General features: G+C 38.4%; 1 protein-coding gene and 1 pseudogene across 2 annotated transcripts in view; one reads left to right on the forward strand and one right to left on the reverse strand.

Moving 5' to 3' along the window:
- Positions 1-17,134, reverse strand: part of LOC130829385 (tripartite motif-containing protein 5-like) — a 35,196-nt gene extending 18,062 nt beyond the window's left edge. For both annotated transcript variants that reach the window (XM_057695883.1, XM_057695885.1), the window contains exon 1: positions 16,975-17,134. The gene's annotated coding sequence lies outside the window, so the exon portion shown is untranslated. The remainder of the gene's footprint in view (positions 1-16,974) is intronic.
- LOC130860808 (sorting nexin-3-like) lies at positions 17,018-18,562 on the forward strand (annotated as a pseudogene).

Genomic DNA, 18,562 nt, shown 5'->3' on the forward strand with positions numbered 1-18,562 from the left:
GTTTTTCTTTTCCAATTTGGATTCCTTTTTTTTCATTTCCTTCTCTGATTGCTGTGGCTAAAATTTCCAAAACTATATTGAATAATAATGGTGAGACTGGGCACCGTTATCTTGTTCCTGTTCTTAGAGGGAATGCTTTCAGTTTTTCACCATTGAGAATGATGTTGGCTGTTGGTTTGTCATTTATGGCTTTTATTATTTTGAGGTAATTTCCTTCTATGCCCATTTTTTGGAGAGTTTTTATCATAAATGGATGTTGAATTTTGTCAAAAGCTTTTTCTGCATCTATTTAGATGATAATGTGGTTTTTATCCTTCAATTTGTTAATATGATGTATCACATTGATTGATTTGCATATATTGAAGAATCCTTGCATTCCAGGGATAAACCCCACTTGATCATGGTGTGATCTTTTCAATGTGCTGTTGGATTCTGTTAGCTAGTATTTTGTTGTGGATTTTTGCATCTATATTCATCAGTGATATTGGATTGTAATGTTTTTTTGTGTGTGTGACATCTTTATCTGGTTTTGGTATCAGGGTGACGGTGGCCTCACAGAATGAGTTTGGGAGTGTCCCTCCTTCTGCTATATTTTGGAAGAGTTTGAGAAGGGTAGGTGTGAGCTCTTCTCCAAATGTCTGATAGAATTAGCCTGTGAAGCCATCTGGCCCTGGGCTTTTGTTTGTTGGGAGATTTTTAATCACAGTCTCAATTTCTGTCCTTGTGATTAGTCTGTTCATAGTTTCTATTCCTTCCTGGTTCAGTCTTGGAAGATTGAACTTTGCTAAGAATTTATCCATTTCTTCCAGGTTATCCAATTTATTGGCATATAGCTGCTTGGAGTAGTCTCTCATGAACTTTTGTATTTCTGTGGTGTCAGTTGTTACTTCTCCTTTTTCATTTCTATTTCTGTTGATTTGTGTTTTCTCCCTTTTTTTCCTGATAAGTCTGGCTAATGGTTTATCAAGTTTGTTTATCTTCTCAAAGAACCAGCTTTTAGTTTCATTGATCTTTGCTACTGTTTCCTTCATTTCTTTTTCATTTATTTCTGATCTGATCTTTATGATTTCTTTCCTTCTGCTCACTTTGGGGTTTTGTTGTTCTTCTTTCTCTAATTGTTTTAGGCGTGAGGTTAGGTTGTTTATTTGAGATTTTCCTTGTTTCTTGAGGTAGGACTGTATTGGTATAAACTTCCCTCTTAGAACTACTTTTGCTGCATCCCATAGGTTTTGGGATATTGTGTTTTCATTGTCATTTGTTTCTAGATATTTTTTGATTTCCTCTTTGATTTCTTTAATGATTTCTTGGTTGTTTAAGAGTGAATTGTTTAGCCTCCATGTGTTTGTATTTTTTGCAGTTTTTTTTCCTGTAATTGATATCTAGTCTCAAGGCATTGTGGTCAGAGAAGATGCTTGATATGATTTCAGTTTTCTTGAATTTGCCGAGGTTTGATTTGTGACCCAAGATGTGATCTATCCTGGAAAATGTTCCGTGTGCACTTGCGAAGAAGGTGTATTCTGTCGTTTTTGGATGGAATGTCCTATAAATATCAATGAAGTCGAGATGGTCTAATGTGTCATTTAAAGCTTGTGTGTCTTTATTTTCTGTTTGGATGATCTGTCCATTGATGTAAGTGGGGTGTTCCAGTCTCCCACTATTATTGTGTTACTGTCGATGTCCCCTTTTATGGCTGTTAGCATTTGCCTTATGTATTGAGGTGCTCCTATGTTGGGGGCATAGATATTTACCATTGTGATATGTTCTTCTTGAATGGATCCCTTGATCGTTATGTAGTGTCCTTCCTTGTCTCTTTTAATAGTCTTTGCTTTCAAGTCTAATTTGTCTGATATGAGTATTGCTACTCTGGCTTTCTTTTCACTTCCATTTGCATGGAATATCTTTTTCCATCCCCTTACTTTCAGTCTGTATGTGTCCCTAGGTCTGAAATGGGTTTCTTGTAGACAGCATATAGAAGGGTCTTGTTTTTGTTATCCATTCAGCCAGTCTTGTCTTTTGGTTGATGCATTTAATCCATTTACATTTAAGGTAATTATTGACATGTATGTTCCTATTACCATTTTCTTAATTGTTTTGGGTTTGTTTTTCTAGGTCTTTTCCTTCTTTTGTGTTCTGCTTAGAAAAGTTCCCTTAGCAATTGTTGTAAGGCTGATTTGGTGGTGTTGAATTCTCTTAACTTTTGCTTGCTTGTAAAGCTTTTGATTTCTCCATTGAATCTGAATGAGATTCTTGCTGGGTAGAGTATTCTTGGCTGTAGGTTTTTCTCTTTCAGGACTTTCAGTATATCCTGCCAATCCCTTCTGGCCTGCAGAGTTTCTGTAGAAAGGTCAGTTGTTATCCTTATGGGTTTTCCCTTACATGTTATTTGTTGCTTTTCTCTTGCTGCTTTTAATATTTTTTCTTTGTGTTTAATTGTCATTAGTTTGATTAATATGTGCCTTGCTGTGTTTCTCTTTGGGTTTATTCTGTATGGGACTCTCTGTGCTTCTTGGACTTGATTAATTATTTCGTTTTCCATGTTGGGGAAGTTTTCCACTATAACCTCTTCAAATATTTTATTAGATCCTTTCCTTTTTTCTTCTTCTTCTGGGATGCCTGTCATTCAAATGTTCATGCACTTAATGTTGTCATCAAGGTCTCTGAGGCTGTCTTCCATTCTTTTTATTCGTCTCTTTCCTGCTCTGTGGCAGTCATTTCCCCCATTCTATCTTCCAACTCACTTATTCTTTCTTCTGCCTCAGTCATTCTGCTGTTTATAGCATCTAGAATATTTTTAATTTCAGTTATTGTGTTTTTCATTACTGTTTGTTTGCTCTTTAGTTCTTCTAGGTACTTATTAAATGTTTCTTATATTTTCTCTATTTTGTTTTCGAGATTTTGGCTCATCTTTACTATCATTACCCTGAATTCTTTTTCAGGCAGTTTTCCTATTTCCTCTTCATTTGGTATTGTGTGTTTTTAATCTTGCTTTTTTTTCCTGCAAGGTGTTTCTTTGTTTTCTCATTTTGTCTAATTTATAGTATTTGTTGTCTCCTTTCTCTATTCTGTCTAGTAGTAACTCCTCTTGTTTCTGTTCCCTGCCCCCCTGCAGGGGGGTTGGTCCAGTGTCTTGAGTAGTCTTCCTGGTGGGAGCGTCTGGTGCCTGCTTTCTGGTGTGTGGGTCCGAGTCTCTTTTCTCTGATGAGCAGAGCCATGTCAGGTGATGTGTGAGTTTTTAGGGTATCTGTGAGGTTAATATGGCTTTAGGTAGTCTGTGTGCTGATGGGTGGGTTTGTGTTCCTGTCCTGTTTGTAGTTTGGTGTGAGGTGTCCAGCACTAGCAGTTGCAGACAGTTGGGTGAAGCCAGGTCTTAGACTCTGATAGAGGGAATTCTCTGCAGTTAATCTTCCCTGTGGTGTCCAGCACTAGCAGTTGCAGACAGTTGGGTGAAGCCAGGTCTTAGACTCTGATAGTGAGAATTCTCTGCAGTTAATCTTCCCTGTGGCTGAGGACTCTCTAGTGGTCTAGCATCCTGGATTTGGTGCTCCATCCCCAGAGTCTCCAACTTGACCTATGGTCGAGTAATCCAGACTTCAGAGGTTGTTTGTCCCAGTTATGTTGGGATCTTTGCAGTCCTTTCTCGTGTCCAAGGTCTTCTGCTGGTGTTCAGCTGGTTTTCTGTGGGAATTATTGTCTATTTTTATGTATTCCTGATGCATCTGTAGACAGGTATGTATTCCACGTCCTTCTACTTCACCACCATCTTTTTAAATCCCCCCCCCCCCATTTTTGATTGGGTTACCAATTGAGGTGCATGAGCTATTTGTATATTTTGGAGATTAATCCCTTGTCAGTTGCTTTGTTTACAAATATTTTCTCCCATTCTTACGGTTGTCTTTTCATGTTGTTTATGGTTTACTTTGCAGTGCAAAAGCTTTTAAGTTTCATTAGGTCCCATTTGTTTATTTTTGTTCTTATTTTCATTACTCTAGGAGGTGGATCAAAAAAGATATTGCTGTGATTTATGTCAAACAGCGTTCTGCCTATGTTTTTCTCTAAGATTTTTATAGTGTCTGCCTTACATTTAGGTCTTTAATCCATTTTGAGGGTTTTTTGTGTGTATGGTGTGCTAATTTCATTTTTTTACATGCAGCTGTCCAGTTTTCCCAACATCACTTATTGAAGAGGCTGTCTTTTCCATTGTATATTTTTGCCTCCTTTGTCATAGATTAGGTGACCATAGATGTGTGGGTTTATCTCTGGACTATCTTACTATCCTATTCCATTGATCTATATTTCTGTTTTTGTGCCAGTATGATGCTGTTTTGATTACTGTAGCTTTGAGGAATCAGGCTCCCTGACTGCAGACTATACTACAAAGCTACAGTAATCTCTCTTATCATTTTCTACACTGTTACTGATGATTTCCAGTCTCTTAAATTCAGCATACACACATGTGCAGTTGATTTCAAGCTCTTTATTTTCACTCAAGTTTGTCTCTTAAATGCATATTAATATATTCAGTAGTAAACAAGCCACAGGAATCAGTAGCTCAGAATGTCAAACATAACTTTCTTTTCACCAACCAAACTGTCTCCTCTCTTTAACACCATTTGCATAATGTTACCAATATCCACCCAGTCAGTGTCCTAAAACTAGAATACTTACCCGCATTTTTGTCTCTACTGAGTCAGTTTAGTCTAGGTCTTTACTAAATTTTAGCCATCTAATCTTCTTAATCATCACATATATTGTTTTATTTGTCTGAACAGGTACGTACCACTACATCTGATCTCTTTTATATGGAGATTTACTTTCTCCATGTCACCAAAAACTAGGGTAGCAGCTGAGTTTCAAAAAAAAAAAAAAATCTCTGTATTAGGGCTCTTTTGTGTATATAACAAAAATCCAACAAAACTAGAATAAGTAGAGAAAGGATAACGGATGTGGGGGAAGCAGTCACAACTTTAATCAAAGTTTAATTTTGAAGCTTGAACCTTATCATCAGAATCTGGTCTTTGTCTTTCTCCAATTCTATTTATTCAACCTATATTGACTGTTTCTCTCAGTTTATGAAGGAAACATAAATTCCTTTGATATAAACTCCAGAAGAAAAGAGAGTTTCTCTTCCCAGTTATAATAAAACGTTTGAATGCCTGCAGGCCTTAGTGTGTAGGATCAGGTGGCAATATTAAATGCAACCATGTGCTGTTGCTGGAAGAAAATGAAGCAATCCTGCAGGAAGTTTCTATTTTTACTGTTACTAGGTTAGTGTTAATCTGATGTAGATCATGATAGGGCAGGAAACATATTGCAAACACTAGAGAAACCATTAGGAAAACAAACTAAAAAATACAATTTAGAAAATAGGAAAGTGTATGATTTTATACTAGAAATATCTGTTTAACACAAAAGAAGCTATTTAAGGAGAAAGTGAAGAATGAAAGCTACAGCAGCCATATAGAAAGCAAATAGCAAAATAGTAAATTTAAATATAACCCTATCAATAATTGCATTAAATGTCCTGTATTAATGCCTCAATTGAAATCAGAGATTGTTAACATGGATAAAAAGCAAAATTCAACTTCTGCTATTTATAAGAGACATACTCATGAAACAAAAATGGGCAAAGGAAAAATAATAGAAAAATATATACCATTCAAGCAGTAATCAAAAAATTGGTCTAAGTATTTATATTAATATTAGACAAAATAGACTTTAAGATAAATATTACAAGAAAATGAGAGGGAAATTTTATACTTATAAAATGTTCAGCACAACAAAAAGACATAACAATTATAAATGTATATGCACCTAACAATAGAGCTTCAAAATACTCAAAGCAAAAATGAAAGGAGAAATAGACAATTCAATAATAATACTTACAGATTTCAATAACTCACTCTCAAGAATGAGAGAACAGCTTATATGGAAACCATCAATTTTATAGAAGATGTACAATACTATCAACAAAGTTTATCTAAGTGACAGTTATAGACCATTGTACCCAGTGAATGAGGAACACACAATCTTTCCAAATTCATAATGAAAATTTTTCTGGACATACAGTATTTTAAGCCATAGAAAAGTGTCAAAATTTAAGTTTTAAATAATAAAAATATATGTTCTCTGATTATGAAAGAATTAAATTTGAAATCCACAGCAGAAGTGAAACTAATTTCTCGTCAAGTATTTTCTCATTAAGAACACACTTTAAAATATCCAGGGTTTAATAAAAACAAAACAAAACAAAAAAACTGCTAAGGAAATTTGAGAATAAGCTGGATTAAACAAAAATAAAAACTAAACAAAATGTATGTAATAAAATTAATAAATGCATTTATATCATTAAACACTGTATCAGAAGAGATGGTCTCAAATCAGTGATCTAAGTTTCCACTTCAGGAAACTAAGAAAGGAACAGTAAATTAAACCAGTACATACACATAACACACACACACACACACACAAATATATACATACACACATAAAGAAAACAATAAATGTAAGAGCAGAAATAAATGAATAAGGTTAAGAAACAGACAAAATAACTAAAAGGATAAGTTTGTTTCTTTTAAAAAAATCAATAAATTAATAAAACATACTAAACTGATGAAGAAAAAAGTGAAAAAAGTAAATCACCAAAATCAGGAATAAAAGAGAAGACGTTACGGTGAATATCTTAGAAATTAAAAGGGTAATAAAGGATTATTATAACTAACTTTATGCATACAAATCAGACAACTTAGAATAGACAAATTCCTACAAAGACATACAAAAGCTGACTCAAGGATGGTAAAAAATCTAAATAATCCAAATACAAGTAAAATATTTTAAACCCTTTCAATAAGAAACGCCCAGAGTGAGATGGCTTCACTAGTGAATTTTATTGACTACACAAAGAATAAATACCAGTCCCTCAAAAATTTTCTGCAGAAATAGAGAAAAAGGAAGAAAATCTTAACACATGGAGGGGAAAAAAGTCTCATGGAATGTGAGGTGAATTTGTCTGTCTGTTACTAATCTGGATCATGAAGAGCTACTAATAAATGCTTAACCCTAGATCACAGATAATAGAAAATCACAGAACACAATGAATCTTCTCTCCACAATCAAATTTCTGTGCTGAACTTGGCATATTTAAAAAAAATTAAAATTTCCCTTGTTATTCCTGAATTCAATTCATGCATTCACTTATTCTTATAACCTCTGAAATACACGCTGGGAAGGGGTATTACAGGGCCAAAGCAACCAAGTGACAGCACCAGAAAGAGCAGAGTAAAACAGAAGAGATGGAAACTTAGTCTTCATGTCTATTATGTCTCAGATGCTAGTTTCTTCCCCAGTCTTACCGGCAGCATCTCCACTGTTGACCCCTGCAAATGATGCCCTAGATCTGAGATGAGATCTCTTACCAACTGGCTCTGCTGGACCAGCTCATTCTCACAATCTGCCAGGTTACTTAGAATAACTCCCACCTCATTCTTCAGCTTTTGTAGTGCCTTTATCTCTTACTATTCCAGGATGGCTCTCAGTTTTTTAAACTTTGCCTAGATATTTTGTCTTTCATTTTGTATTTGATCCTTTAGGAATGAGAGAGAGAGACAGGAAGGAGGAAAGAAGTTCTTGGAGAAGCTGACTTGCCATTTTTTTTTTTTTTTTTTTTGCTATCACATTGCAAACTATTGGTCCCAAGTTTGCCTTATTGAGGAAAACCCTGAGGCAAATGGAGTTCCTGTATGTGGCTCAGCCTTCAAACAGCTGTCCAGAATGTCCATGCCTCCCTGCATTACTCCTGACCCCCTCCCACCACCCTCTGCCAAAAAGTTGAACATGAAGGACAAAGCCATGGGGTGGGGAATGTGTTCTTTAAGACTGAGGAGATAGAAGTCACCATCCTCTCTCCAAAGAAGACTGGTTCTCTTTGTTCTAGAAGAAACCTAATCCTGCAGAAAGGAAAAAACTTACACCTGAATCAACTCAGTGTCCTAATTACCCCTCCTGTTAAAAGGGTAATAAGAGCCTCTGTTGGGCACCAGAGCTCCACCTATTAGCAGAACATACATGAATGTCTACTTCTGGCTAAGAGTCTGTGTGTAGAGTTATTACTTTGTAATTGGCAGAATGCACAGATATTTCCTTCAGACGTAAGAGGGTGGATATAGGAAGAAAAGAGATCACAGGCCTCAGCTTCATGGTGATCAGGTAATTAAGGCCCAATGAAAAGTAGAGATTTCCCCTTAATTTTCTGCCCTATCTTTCCTCCATTCTGGTCTCTTACCTGGTCCTCCTGGGCAACCACTTTCATGAGGAACGTGGGGTGACCACAGTGCTCCTGAGACCGCTCACAAAGCCAGCAAATGAACTCCCCATCCTCCTCACAGAAGAGCAAGAGTTTCTCTCCACTGCACACACAGATTTCTCTTTTGCTCCAACTCTGGGCTCAGCTTGACGTTTCGAAGCCTCTGCACTATGTTTGCCACATGCCTATTAGGCCTTAGGTTTCCAGGCTGGTAACTGATTCTGCACACAGGGCAACTTCTCTCTCCCTCTTGGCCAAACATGGACTCCTCATTGTCTGCAGTGATGCAGGCTTGGCTGAAACTGTGGCCACATCAAAGCTTGGGGTTCTGTCAGAAACTCCAGGCAAATGGAGCAGGTCACCTCCCCCTGTAGGTTCACCAAATATCCTGAAGCCATGACAGCTTCTACCCTGCTTCTACTTTCCTGACTTCCGAGGGTTCTCTTGCTCACAGATCACTGCATGATTGGAAGGGGTAAAAGTGGACAGAGTGAAGGAGGAATCAAGATGGCGGAGTAGGAGGACGTGTGCTCACTCCCTCTTGCAAGAGCACCGGAATTACAACTATATGCTGAACAATCATTGACAGAAAGACACTGGAACTCACCAAAAAAGATACCCCACATCCAGAGACAAAGGAGAAGCCACTATGAGATGGTAGGAGGAGCGCAATTGCGTTAAAATCAAATCCCATAAATGCTGGGTGGGTGACTCACAAACTGGAGAACAGTTATACTGCAGAAGTCCACCCACTAAAGGGAGGATTCTGAGCCCCACGTCAGGCTTCCAAATCTGGGGGTACGGCAACAGGAGGAGGAATCCCCAGAGAATCAGGCTTTGAAAGCCAGTGGGATTTGATTGCAGGAACTCCACAGGACTGGGGGAAACAGAGATTCTACTCTTGGAGGGCACACAAAAAATAGTGTGCTCACCAGGACCCAGGGGAAGGAGTAATAACCCCATAGGAGCCTGAACCAGACTTACCTGCTGATGCTGGAGGGTTGCCTGCAGAAGTGGGGGGCAGCTGTGGCTCACTGAAAAGACAGGGGCACTGGTGGCAGGGGTTCTGGGAAGTGCTCATTGGCATGAGCCCTCCCAGAGTCTGCCACTAGCCCCTCCAAAGAGCCTGTAAGCTCCAGTGCTGGGTCGCCTCAGGCCAAAAAACAAACAAGGTGGGAACACAGCCCCACCCATTGGTAGACAAGAAGATTAAAGTTTTACTGAGCTCTGCCCACCCAGCCCAACCCACCATCAGTCCCTCCCATCAGGAAGCACCCACGAGCCTCCTGATAGCTTCCTCCAGAAGAGGGCCGACAGCAGTATCAGCAGTATTTTGTCTTGTGGAACTGAAAACCACAGCCACAGAAAGATAGAGAAAATGAAAAGGCAGAAGACTTTGTACCAGATGAAGGGACAAGATAAAACCCCAGAAAAACAGCTAAATGAAAAGGAGATAGGCACCCTTGCAGAAAAAGAATTCAGAATAATGATGGTGAAGATGATCCAGGACTTTGAAAAAAGACTGGATTCAAAGACCAAAAGTTGCCAGAAAAGCTTACCAAAGACCTAGAAGAATTAAAGAACAAACAAACAGAGATATGCAACACAATAACTGAAATGAACAACACACTAGAAGGAACCAATAGCAGATTAACTGAGGCAGAAGGGTGAGCAAGTGACCTGGAAGACAGAATGGTGAAAATCATTGATGTGGAAAAGAATAAAGAAAAAAGAATGAAAAGAACTGAAGACAGCCAAAGAGACCTCTGGGACAATGTTAAATGCACCAACATTTGCATTATAGGGGTCTCAGAAGGTGAAGAGAGAGAGAAAGGACCCCAGAAAATATTGGAAGAGATTATAGTTGAAAACTTCCCTAACATGGGAAAGGAAATAGCTACCCAATCCAGGAAGCACAGAGAGTCCCAGGCAGGAGAAACCCAAGGATAAACATGCCAAGACATATAATAGTCAAACTCACAAAATTAAAGACAGAGAAAAGTTATTAAAAGCAACAAGGGAAAAACAACAAATAACATACAAGGGAACCCCCATAAGGTTTACAGCTGATTTCTGCAAGCCAGAGGGGAGTGGCACAATATTTAAAGTGATGAAAGGAAAGAACCTACAAACAAGAATTCTCTCCCCAGCAAGTATCTCATTCAGAGTTGACAAAGAAATCAAAAGCTTTACAGACAAGCAATGGCTAAGAGAATTCAGCACCACCAAACCAGCCTTACAACAAATGCTAAAGGAACTTCTCTAAGAGGGAAATATAAAAGAAGAAAATTACCTACAAAAACAAAAACAAAACAATTAAGAAAATGCTAATAGGAACACACATATCAATAATTACCTTGAATGTAAATGGACTAAAGGCACCAACCAAAAGACACAGACTGGCTGAATGGATACAAAAACAAGGCCCATATATATGCTGGCTACAAGAGTCTCACTTCAGACCTAGAGACACATACAGACTGAAAGTGAGGGAATGGAAAAATATATTCCATGCAAATGGAAATCAAAAGAAAGCTGGAGTAGTGATAATCATACCAGATAAAATAGACTTTAAAATAAAAAATGTTACAAGAGACAAGAAAGGAAACTACATAAAGATCAAGGGATCCATCCAAGAAGAGGAGATAACAATTATAAATATATATGCACCCAATATAGGAGTACATCAATACATAAGGCAAATGCTAACAAGTATGAAAGAGGAAATCGACAGGAACACAATCATAGTGGGGGACTTTAACACCCTACTTACACCAATGGACAGATCATCCACATAGCAAATTAATAAGGAAACACAAGCTTTAAATGACACAATAAATCAGCTTGATTTAATAGATATCTATAGGACAATATATCCAAAAACAGCAGATTACACATTCTTCTCAAGTGCACATGGAACATTCTCCAGGATAGATCATATTTTGGGTCATAAATCAAGCCTTGGTAAATTTAAGAAAACTGAAATCATATCAACCATCTTTTCCGACCACAATGCTATGAGATTAGAAATCAATTATACGAAAAAAACTGTAAAAAAAACAAACACATGGAAGCTAAACAATACGTTACTAAATAACCAAGAGATCACTGAAGAAATCAAAGAGGAAATCAAAAAAATACCTAGAGACAAACGACAATGAAAAAACGATGATCCAAAACCGATGGGATACAGCAAAGGCAGTTTGAAGAGAGAAGTTTATAGCAATACAATCCTACTTCAAGAAACAAGAAAAATCCCAAATACACAATCTAACCTTACAACTCAAGAAACTAGAGAAAGAAGAGCAAACAAAACCCAAAGTTAGTAGACGTAGAGAAATTATAAACATCAGAGCAGAAATTAATGAAATAGAAACAAAGAAAACAATAGCAAAAATCAATAAAACTAAAACCTGGTTCTTTGAGAAGGTAAACAAAATTGATAAACCTCTAGCAAGACTTATCAAGAAAAAGAGGGAGAGGACTCAAATCAATAAAATTGGATATAGGAGAAGTTACAACAAACACCACAGAAATAAAAAGCATCATAAGAGACTACTACAAGCAACTATATGCCAATAAAATGCACAACCTAGATGAAATGGACAGATTCTTAGAAAGGTATAAGCTTCCAAGACTGAATCAGGAAGAAATAGAAAATATGAACAGACAAATCACAAGGATGGAAATTGAGACTGTGATAAAAAAAACTCCCAACAAACAAAAGTGCAGGACCAGATGGATTCACAGGTGAAATTTATCAAACATTTAGAGAAGAACTAACACCCATCCTTCTCAAGTTCTTCCAAAAAATTGTAGAGGAAGGAACATTCCCAAACTCATTTTAAGGGGCCACCATCACCCTGACACCAAAACCAGACAAAGATACTAAAAAAAGAGAAAATTACAGACCAATATCACTGATGAATTTAGATGCAAAAATCCTCAACAAAATAGTAGCCAACAGAATCCAACGTCACATTCAAAGGATCATGCACCATGATCAAGTGGGGTTTATCCCTGGAATGCAAGGATTCTTTAATATATGCAAATCAATTGATGTGATACACCATATTAACAAATGGAAGGATAAAAACCACATGATCATCTCAATAGATGCAGAAAAAGTTTTTGACAAAATTCAACACCCATTTATGGTAAAAACTCTCCAGAAAAGAGAGGGCATAGAAGGAAACTACCTCAACAAAATGAAAGCCATATATGACAAACCCATAGCAAACATCATTTTCAATGGTAAAAAACTGAAAGCATTCCCTCTAAGATCAGGAACAAGACAAGGATGTACACTCTCTCCACTACTATTCAACATAGTTTTCGAAGTCCTTGCCACAGCAATCAGAGAAGAAAAAGAAATAAAAGGAATACAAATTGGGAAAGAAATAAAACTCACTGTTCAGAGATGACATGATACTATACATAGAAAATCCTAAAGATGCCATCAGAAAACTACTTGAGCTAATCAATGAATCTGGCAAAGTTGCAGGATACAAAATTAACACAGAGAAATCTCCTGCATTTCTATACATTAACAATGAAAGATCAGCAAGAGAAATTAGGGAAACAATCCCATTCACCATTGCAACAAAAAGAATCAAATTCCTAGGTATAAACCTAAGGAGGTAAAAGACCTGTACTCAGAAAACTATAAGACACTAATGAAAGAAATCAAAGACGACACAAACAGATGAAGGGACATACCACGTTCTTGGATGGGAAGAATCCACACTGTGAAAATGACTCTACTACCCAAAGCAATTTACAGATTCAATGCAATCCCGATCAAGTTACCAATGGCATTTTTCACAGAACTAGAACAAGAAATTTTACGATTTGTATGGAAACACCAAAGACCGCAAATAGCCAAAGCAATCTTGAGAAGGAAAGACGGAGTTGGTGGAATCAGGCTTCCTGACTTCAGGCTATACTACAAGCCTTCAGTGATCAAGACAGTATGGTACTGGCAAAAAAACAGAAATATAGATCAATGGAATAGGATAGAAAGCCCAGAGATAAACTATGGTCAACTTATCTATGATAAAGAAGGCAAGGATATACAATGGAGTTCAGCCTCTTCAATAAGTGGTGCTGAGAAAACTGGACAGCTACATGTAAAAGAATGAAATTAGAACACTCTTTAACACCATACACTAAAATAAACTCCAAATGGATTAAAGACCTAAATGTAAGACCAGACACTATAAAACTCCTAGAGGAAAACATAGGAAGAACACTCTTTGACATAAATCACAGCAAGATCTTTTTTGATCCACCCCCTAGAGTAATGGAAATAAAAACAAAAATAAATAAGTGGGACCTAATGAAACTTCAAAGCTTCTGCACAGCAAAGGAAACTATAAGCAAGATGAAAAGACAACCCTCAGAATGGGAGAAGATATTTGCAAATGAATCAACAAAGGACTAATCTCCAAAATATACAAACAGTTCATCCAGCTCAATATCAAAAAAACAAACAATGCAATCAAAAAATGGGCAGAAGACCTAAATAGGCATTTCTCCAAAGAAGGCATAAGGATGGCCAAGAGGCACATGAAAAGCTGCTCAACATCACTAATTATTAGAGAAATGCAAATCAAACGACAACGGGTATCACCTCACACCAGTTAGAATGGGCATCATCAGAAACTCTACAAACAGTAAATGCTGGAGAGGGTGTGGAGAAAAGGGAACTCTATTGCACTGTTGGTGGGAATGTAAATTGATACAGCCACTATGGAGAACAGTATGGCGGTGCCTTGCAAAACTAAAAATAAAGTTGCCATATGACCCAGCAATCCCACTGCTGGGCATATACCCAGAGAACACCATAATTCAAAAAGACACATGCATCCCAATGTTGATTGCAGCACTATTTACAATAACCAGGACATGGAAGCTACCTAAATGTCCATCAACAGATGAATGGATAAAGAAGATGTGGTACATATATACAATGGAATATTACTCAGCTGTAAAAAGGAACGAAACTGGGACATTTGTAGAGACATGGATGGACTTAAAGACTGTCATACAGAGTGAAGTGAGTCAGAAAGAGAAAAACAAATACCGTATATTAACACATATATGCAGAATATAGAAAAATGGTAGAGATCAACCGGTTTGCAAGGCAGAAATAGAGACACAGATGTAGCGAACAAACGTATGGACACCAAGCCGGGAAAGTGGGGAAGGTTGGGGGGGAAATGAATGGGGAGATTAGGATACCAAATTGTACACTCTAAATATATGCAGTTTATTGCATGTTAACTGTATTTCAATAAAAGTTCTTTAAAAAAAAAAAGTGGACAGAGTAAGAAAGACAGAAATATAAGATGCTAACTGTGTATAAATCAAGCAGAGGTCAAGGTCACTTTATTGAAGAAAACAAAAGAACACATGGAGAAACAAGTGAAGGAGCTTGGAGACCTGGCCAAATGGACATTTCATACTAAATTTAAACACTTCACTCTCGGTTCAACATTCATGCCACGTGACAAATTTCATCCTTATCTGTGCAATGATTCTTATTATTTAGTTTTACTAACAAAAGGATGACCTGACATCTTTTCTACTAAGATACTTATGTGACCCAGCATCCATCCTGCTTTTTTTTTTGCTGTGCCCCAAGAGGCATCCTCAATATCTAAAGTGTCAAACCACTTAATGCTTTTGGACTTTTATACCCACTCTCCTCTCAGCATGGAATGGTGTCCCTGATATCAGTATGACTCTCTCTTATACATCAGTAAACTCTCTCCTTACACGTTCTCTCATCACAAAGACCTGCTCTAACTAAATTATTCACAGTGTAACCATTACCATCATTTCCTGTACATTTACAATGACTTCCTTTATTATCATGACATCATATATGACAACGTGTTTGTATATATGATAAGAGCAAACCCTTTATCAGATGTACAAATAGAGAAAATTACTTATAACGATCATGTATCTGCAATACACAGAATGGGTTTGAACCTAATACATTAGGGGTCCTCCTGCAGAGCCCTCTCTCCTACCCCACTGAGTTAATCAAGGAAAACAGAAGTAACTTCATTTAATACTCAGAGCAATGGGTGGTGTGGAAATGGAGAGATCAAAACCAGCTGGGAAATTCTGCAAAGACTTCAGTGTGTAAATACTGATTTCACTTTGGCCTGGAAATATGTCAAGGACATTGACAGGAGTGTAAAGATGTGTGTGGTATGAGGATGGTGAGGAGGGAGTTAGTATAAATAGACTCATAGAACCACAAAAGACAGATATCTAAAAATACATAAACATAAGTTCAATGAATGTCAGTTTTGAGAAATAAAAAAGCCTCAAAATATTACAGCAGATCATTCAACTAATTGTTGACGAAGAATTATGTGCTGTCAACAGGACTAATATCCATATACAGTAAGATGAGTCTAAACAGAGGGTTTAAAGCACTGTGAACTTGATATTCACCTGGAAAGTAATAGTAAATAAAAAGTCAGTCATATAGATTAGAGATAGAGATAGATGGAGATAGAGAAATATGTCGGGGTGTGTGTGTGTGTGTGTGTGTACAAAAGAGCAGATGTTAAAAGATAATACTACAGAGACATACTTGTTCAGAAATCAAATAATGTGCATAAAAAAGGGTTATCCAAGAATTCCCATTTAAAAACACAAGGGCTGAACTTAGAGCTGAGGAAGTTGAAGAACACATGAAATGAGAGAGGAAAAAACATATTAGTTGGAGAAAATGACCTACTACTGGAAGATACAGCATCTTACATAGGTTTCAAAATGCCAGTGTGGCTGGTGGGCAGAAAACTGCTAGTCCCTTGGTATCACAGGAGGCTGCAGTGACATTAAATGTGACACTTCCTAAGTTATGTAACATTTAAAAATGCTTTTCCAAGACCAAGGACAAGGTACCAATGTTTTTCCATCAGAGAAGAGTAGGGGCATAACCAACTGTGTACTTGGGCTGTGAGATGCTGGATGGATCCAGCATGGAATTGGGAGAATCAGGTAGAATCATTTTTCACAAAGGTATGGTGACTCTAATTTCCAAATATGTCTTCTTAGGCCACTGGAGGCTGGTTCTCATGGTCTTTTACAAGGTATTCAGGCCTTTGCAGCACTAGGCTTAACTAACCTGTGATGGTTTCACACATATGCATCTAGTCTGGTTCCTTACAAAGCTGAGATGACAGAGATAACGTACCTACTGTAAGGAGCATCTCTGACAGCTCACCTGAGGCAGCTTTACCCAATGCTGCATCTCCTGTCCTGTAACCCCCAGTTAAGCTAAGTGAACCTACAGTTTATGTTTATGTAGGTGAGATTGGTGAGCCAGACTGGAGACCACTGTTGGTGGTCAGTCAGAGTGGGTATCACAGAATGGTAGCACAGTGATGCTCATTCTTCAACCTGGACTCAATATGACCCTGTGGCCAAAGTCCAGGCTCAGAAGTTCTATCAGAGTCTCCAGGAAAATGGGGCTAGGAAGCAACAGGCAAAGAAACGGAAAATCTCAGATGATATTCGCTTCCTGATGAGTGCCAAAGTTTGATGATAAAAGAAAGATCGCCAGTGTGAAACAGCCAGTAAATTTCTCTGTGCTCTGCACAAGGGAGGGAGAAGCTATAAAGGCTCCACAGAGGTAAAATGATACCTACTGAAATTCTCCATTTGTGCCATGCTCACCCTGCATGAAGGAACATGATAAAGAATGAGGCTGAGGGCTTCCGCTGGGGCTCCCGGCCCGTGGCGCCACGTTCGTGCCGGTCAGCTGTTCCCCTTTTGCGCACAAGAGGCGGTAGCCGGAGGGGCGCGGGGAGGAGCTACGCGCGGGGTTGAACGCCCGCCCTACGTGCTCGTTCGCCTTGCGACAGCGGCGCGCGAGCCGATGTGCCCGCGGCGGGCAGCAGCGGCGGCGGGGGGGTCGGTGGAACGCGGCGGGGGCGGAGGGAGCCCGCGGCGGCGCAAGTGGCGGACACCCGGCGGCTGGTCAGCAAGCCGCGGAACCTGAATGACGCTGCGGGCCTCCCAGCAACTTCCTGGAGATCGATGTGAGCCATCCGCAGACAGTGGGGGTCCGCCGGGGCCGCTTCACCCCCTAGGAAATAAGGGTCAAGACAAATCTGTCTGTTTTCAAGCTGAAGGAATCTACTGTTAGAAGATGCAGTGAATGAAATGAAATGGAGCTATATATCATGAGGTGGATAGACCTAGAGTCTGTCATACAGAGTGAAGTAAGCCAGAAAGAGAAAAACAAATACTGTATGCTAACTCATATATATGGAATCTTAAAAAAAAAAAAAAAAAAAACAAGGCACTGATGAACCCAGTGACAGGGCAAGAATAAGGATGCAGATGCCGAGAATGGACTGGAGGACACGGGGTTGGGGAGGCAAAGGGGAAGCTGGGACGAAGTGAGAGAATAGTATAGGCATATATATACTACCAACTGTAAAATAGATAGCTAGTGGGAAGTTGCTGTATAACAAAGGGAGATCAACTCGATGATGGGTGATGCTTTGTGGGGGGGAGTCGCTGGAGGGAGGGGATATGGGGTTATGTGTATAAATACAGCTGATTCACTTTGGTGTACCTCATAAGCTGGTACAAGAGTGTAAAGCAATTATATTCCAATAAAGAGCTTAAAAAAAAAAAAAAGAAGAAGAAGATACAGAGACTTTGAATGGCTGCGGAGTGAATTAGAAAGAGAGAGCAAGGTGGTAGTCCCCCCACTCCCTGGAAAAGCATTTTTGCCTCAACTTCCTTTTAGAGGAGATGATGGAATATTGGACGACAGTTTTATTGAAGCAAGGAAGCAGGGTTTGGAGCAGTTTATAAACAAGGTCGCTGCACCTCTGGCACAGAATGAACGTTGTCTTCATATGTTTTTACAGGATGAAATTATAGATAAAAGCTATACTCCATCTAAAATAAGGCATGCCTGAAATTTGGCAAGAAGAGGCAAAAAAAACTTTCCATGACTATTAATGACTCATATGCACCAGTGAAGAAGCTCAAACTAACTTCAGCATGCTGCATGAAAACTGGTATAATATGCCTTCAGTATACTAACACTTATATGCTCCGTTTTGTTTTGTTTTGGCAGTTGACAAGAAGTTAATTTGCTTTAGTGAAAAATCCCTCATTCCAGCCTTTCTATGTAAATAGCTCCTTCTTGCTGTTTTAATGTGGTGCACACTCTAGCTTCACAAACCTGTTACTCCAGTATAATCTTCAGTGTCCTAA

Source organism: Hippopotamus amphibius, chromosome 9, assembly GCF_030028045.1.
Source record: "Hippopotamus amphibius kiboko isolate mHipAmp2 chromosome 9, mHipAmp2.hap2, whole genome shotgun sequence".
Lineage (NCBI taxonomy): Eukaryota > Metazoa > Chordata > Mammalia > Artiodactyla > Hippopotamidae > Hippopotamus > Hippopotamus amphibius.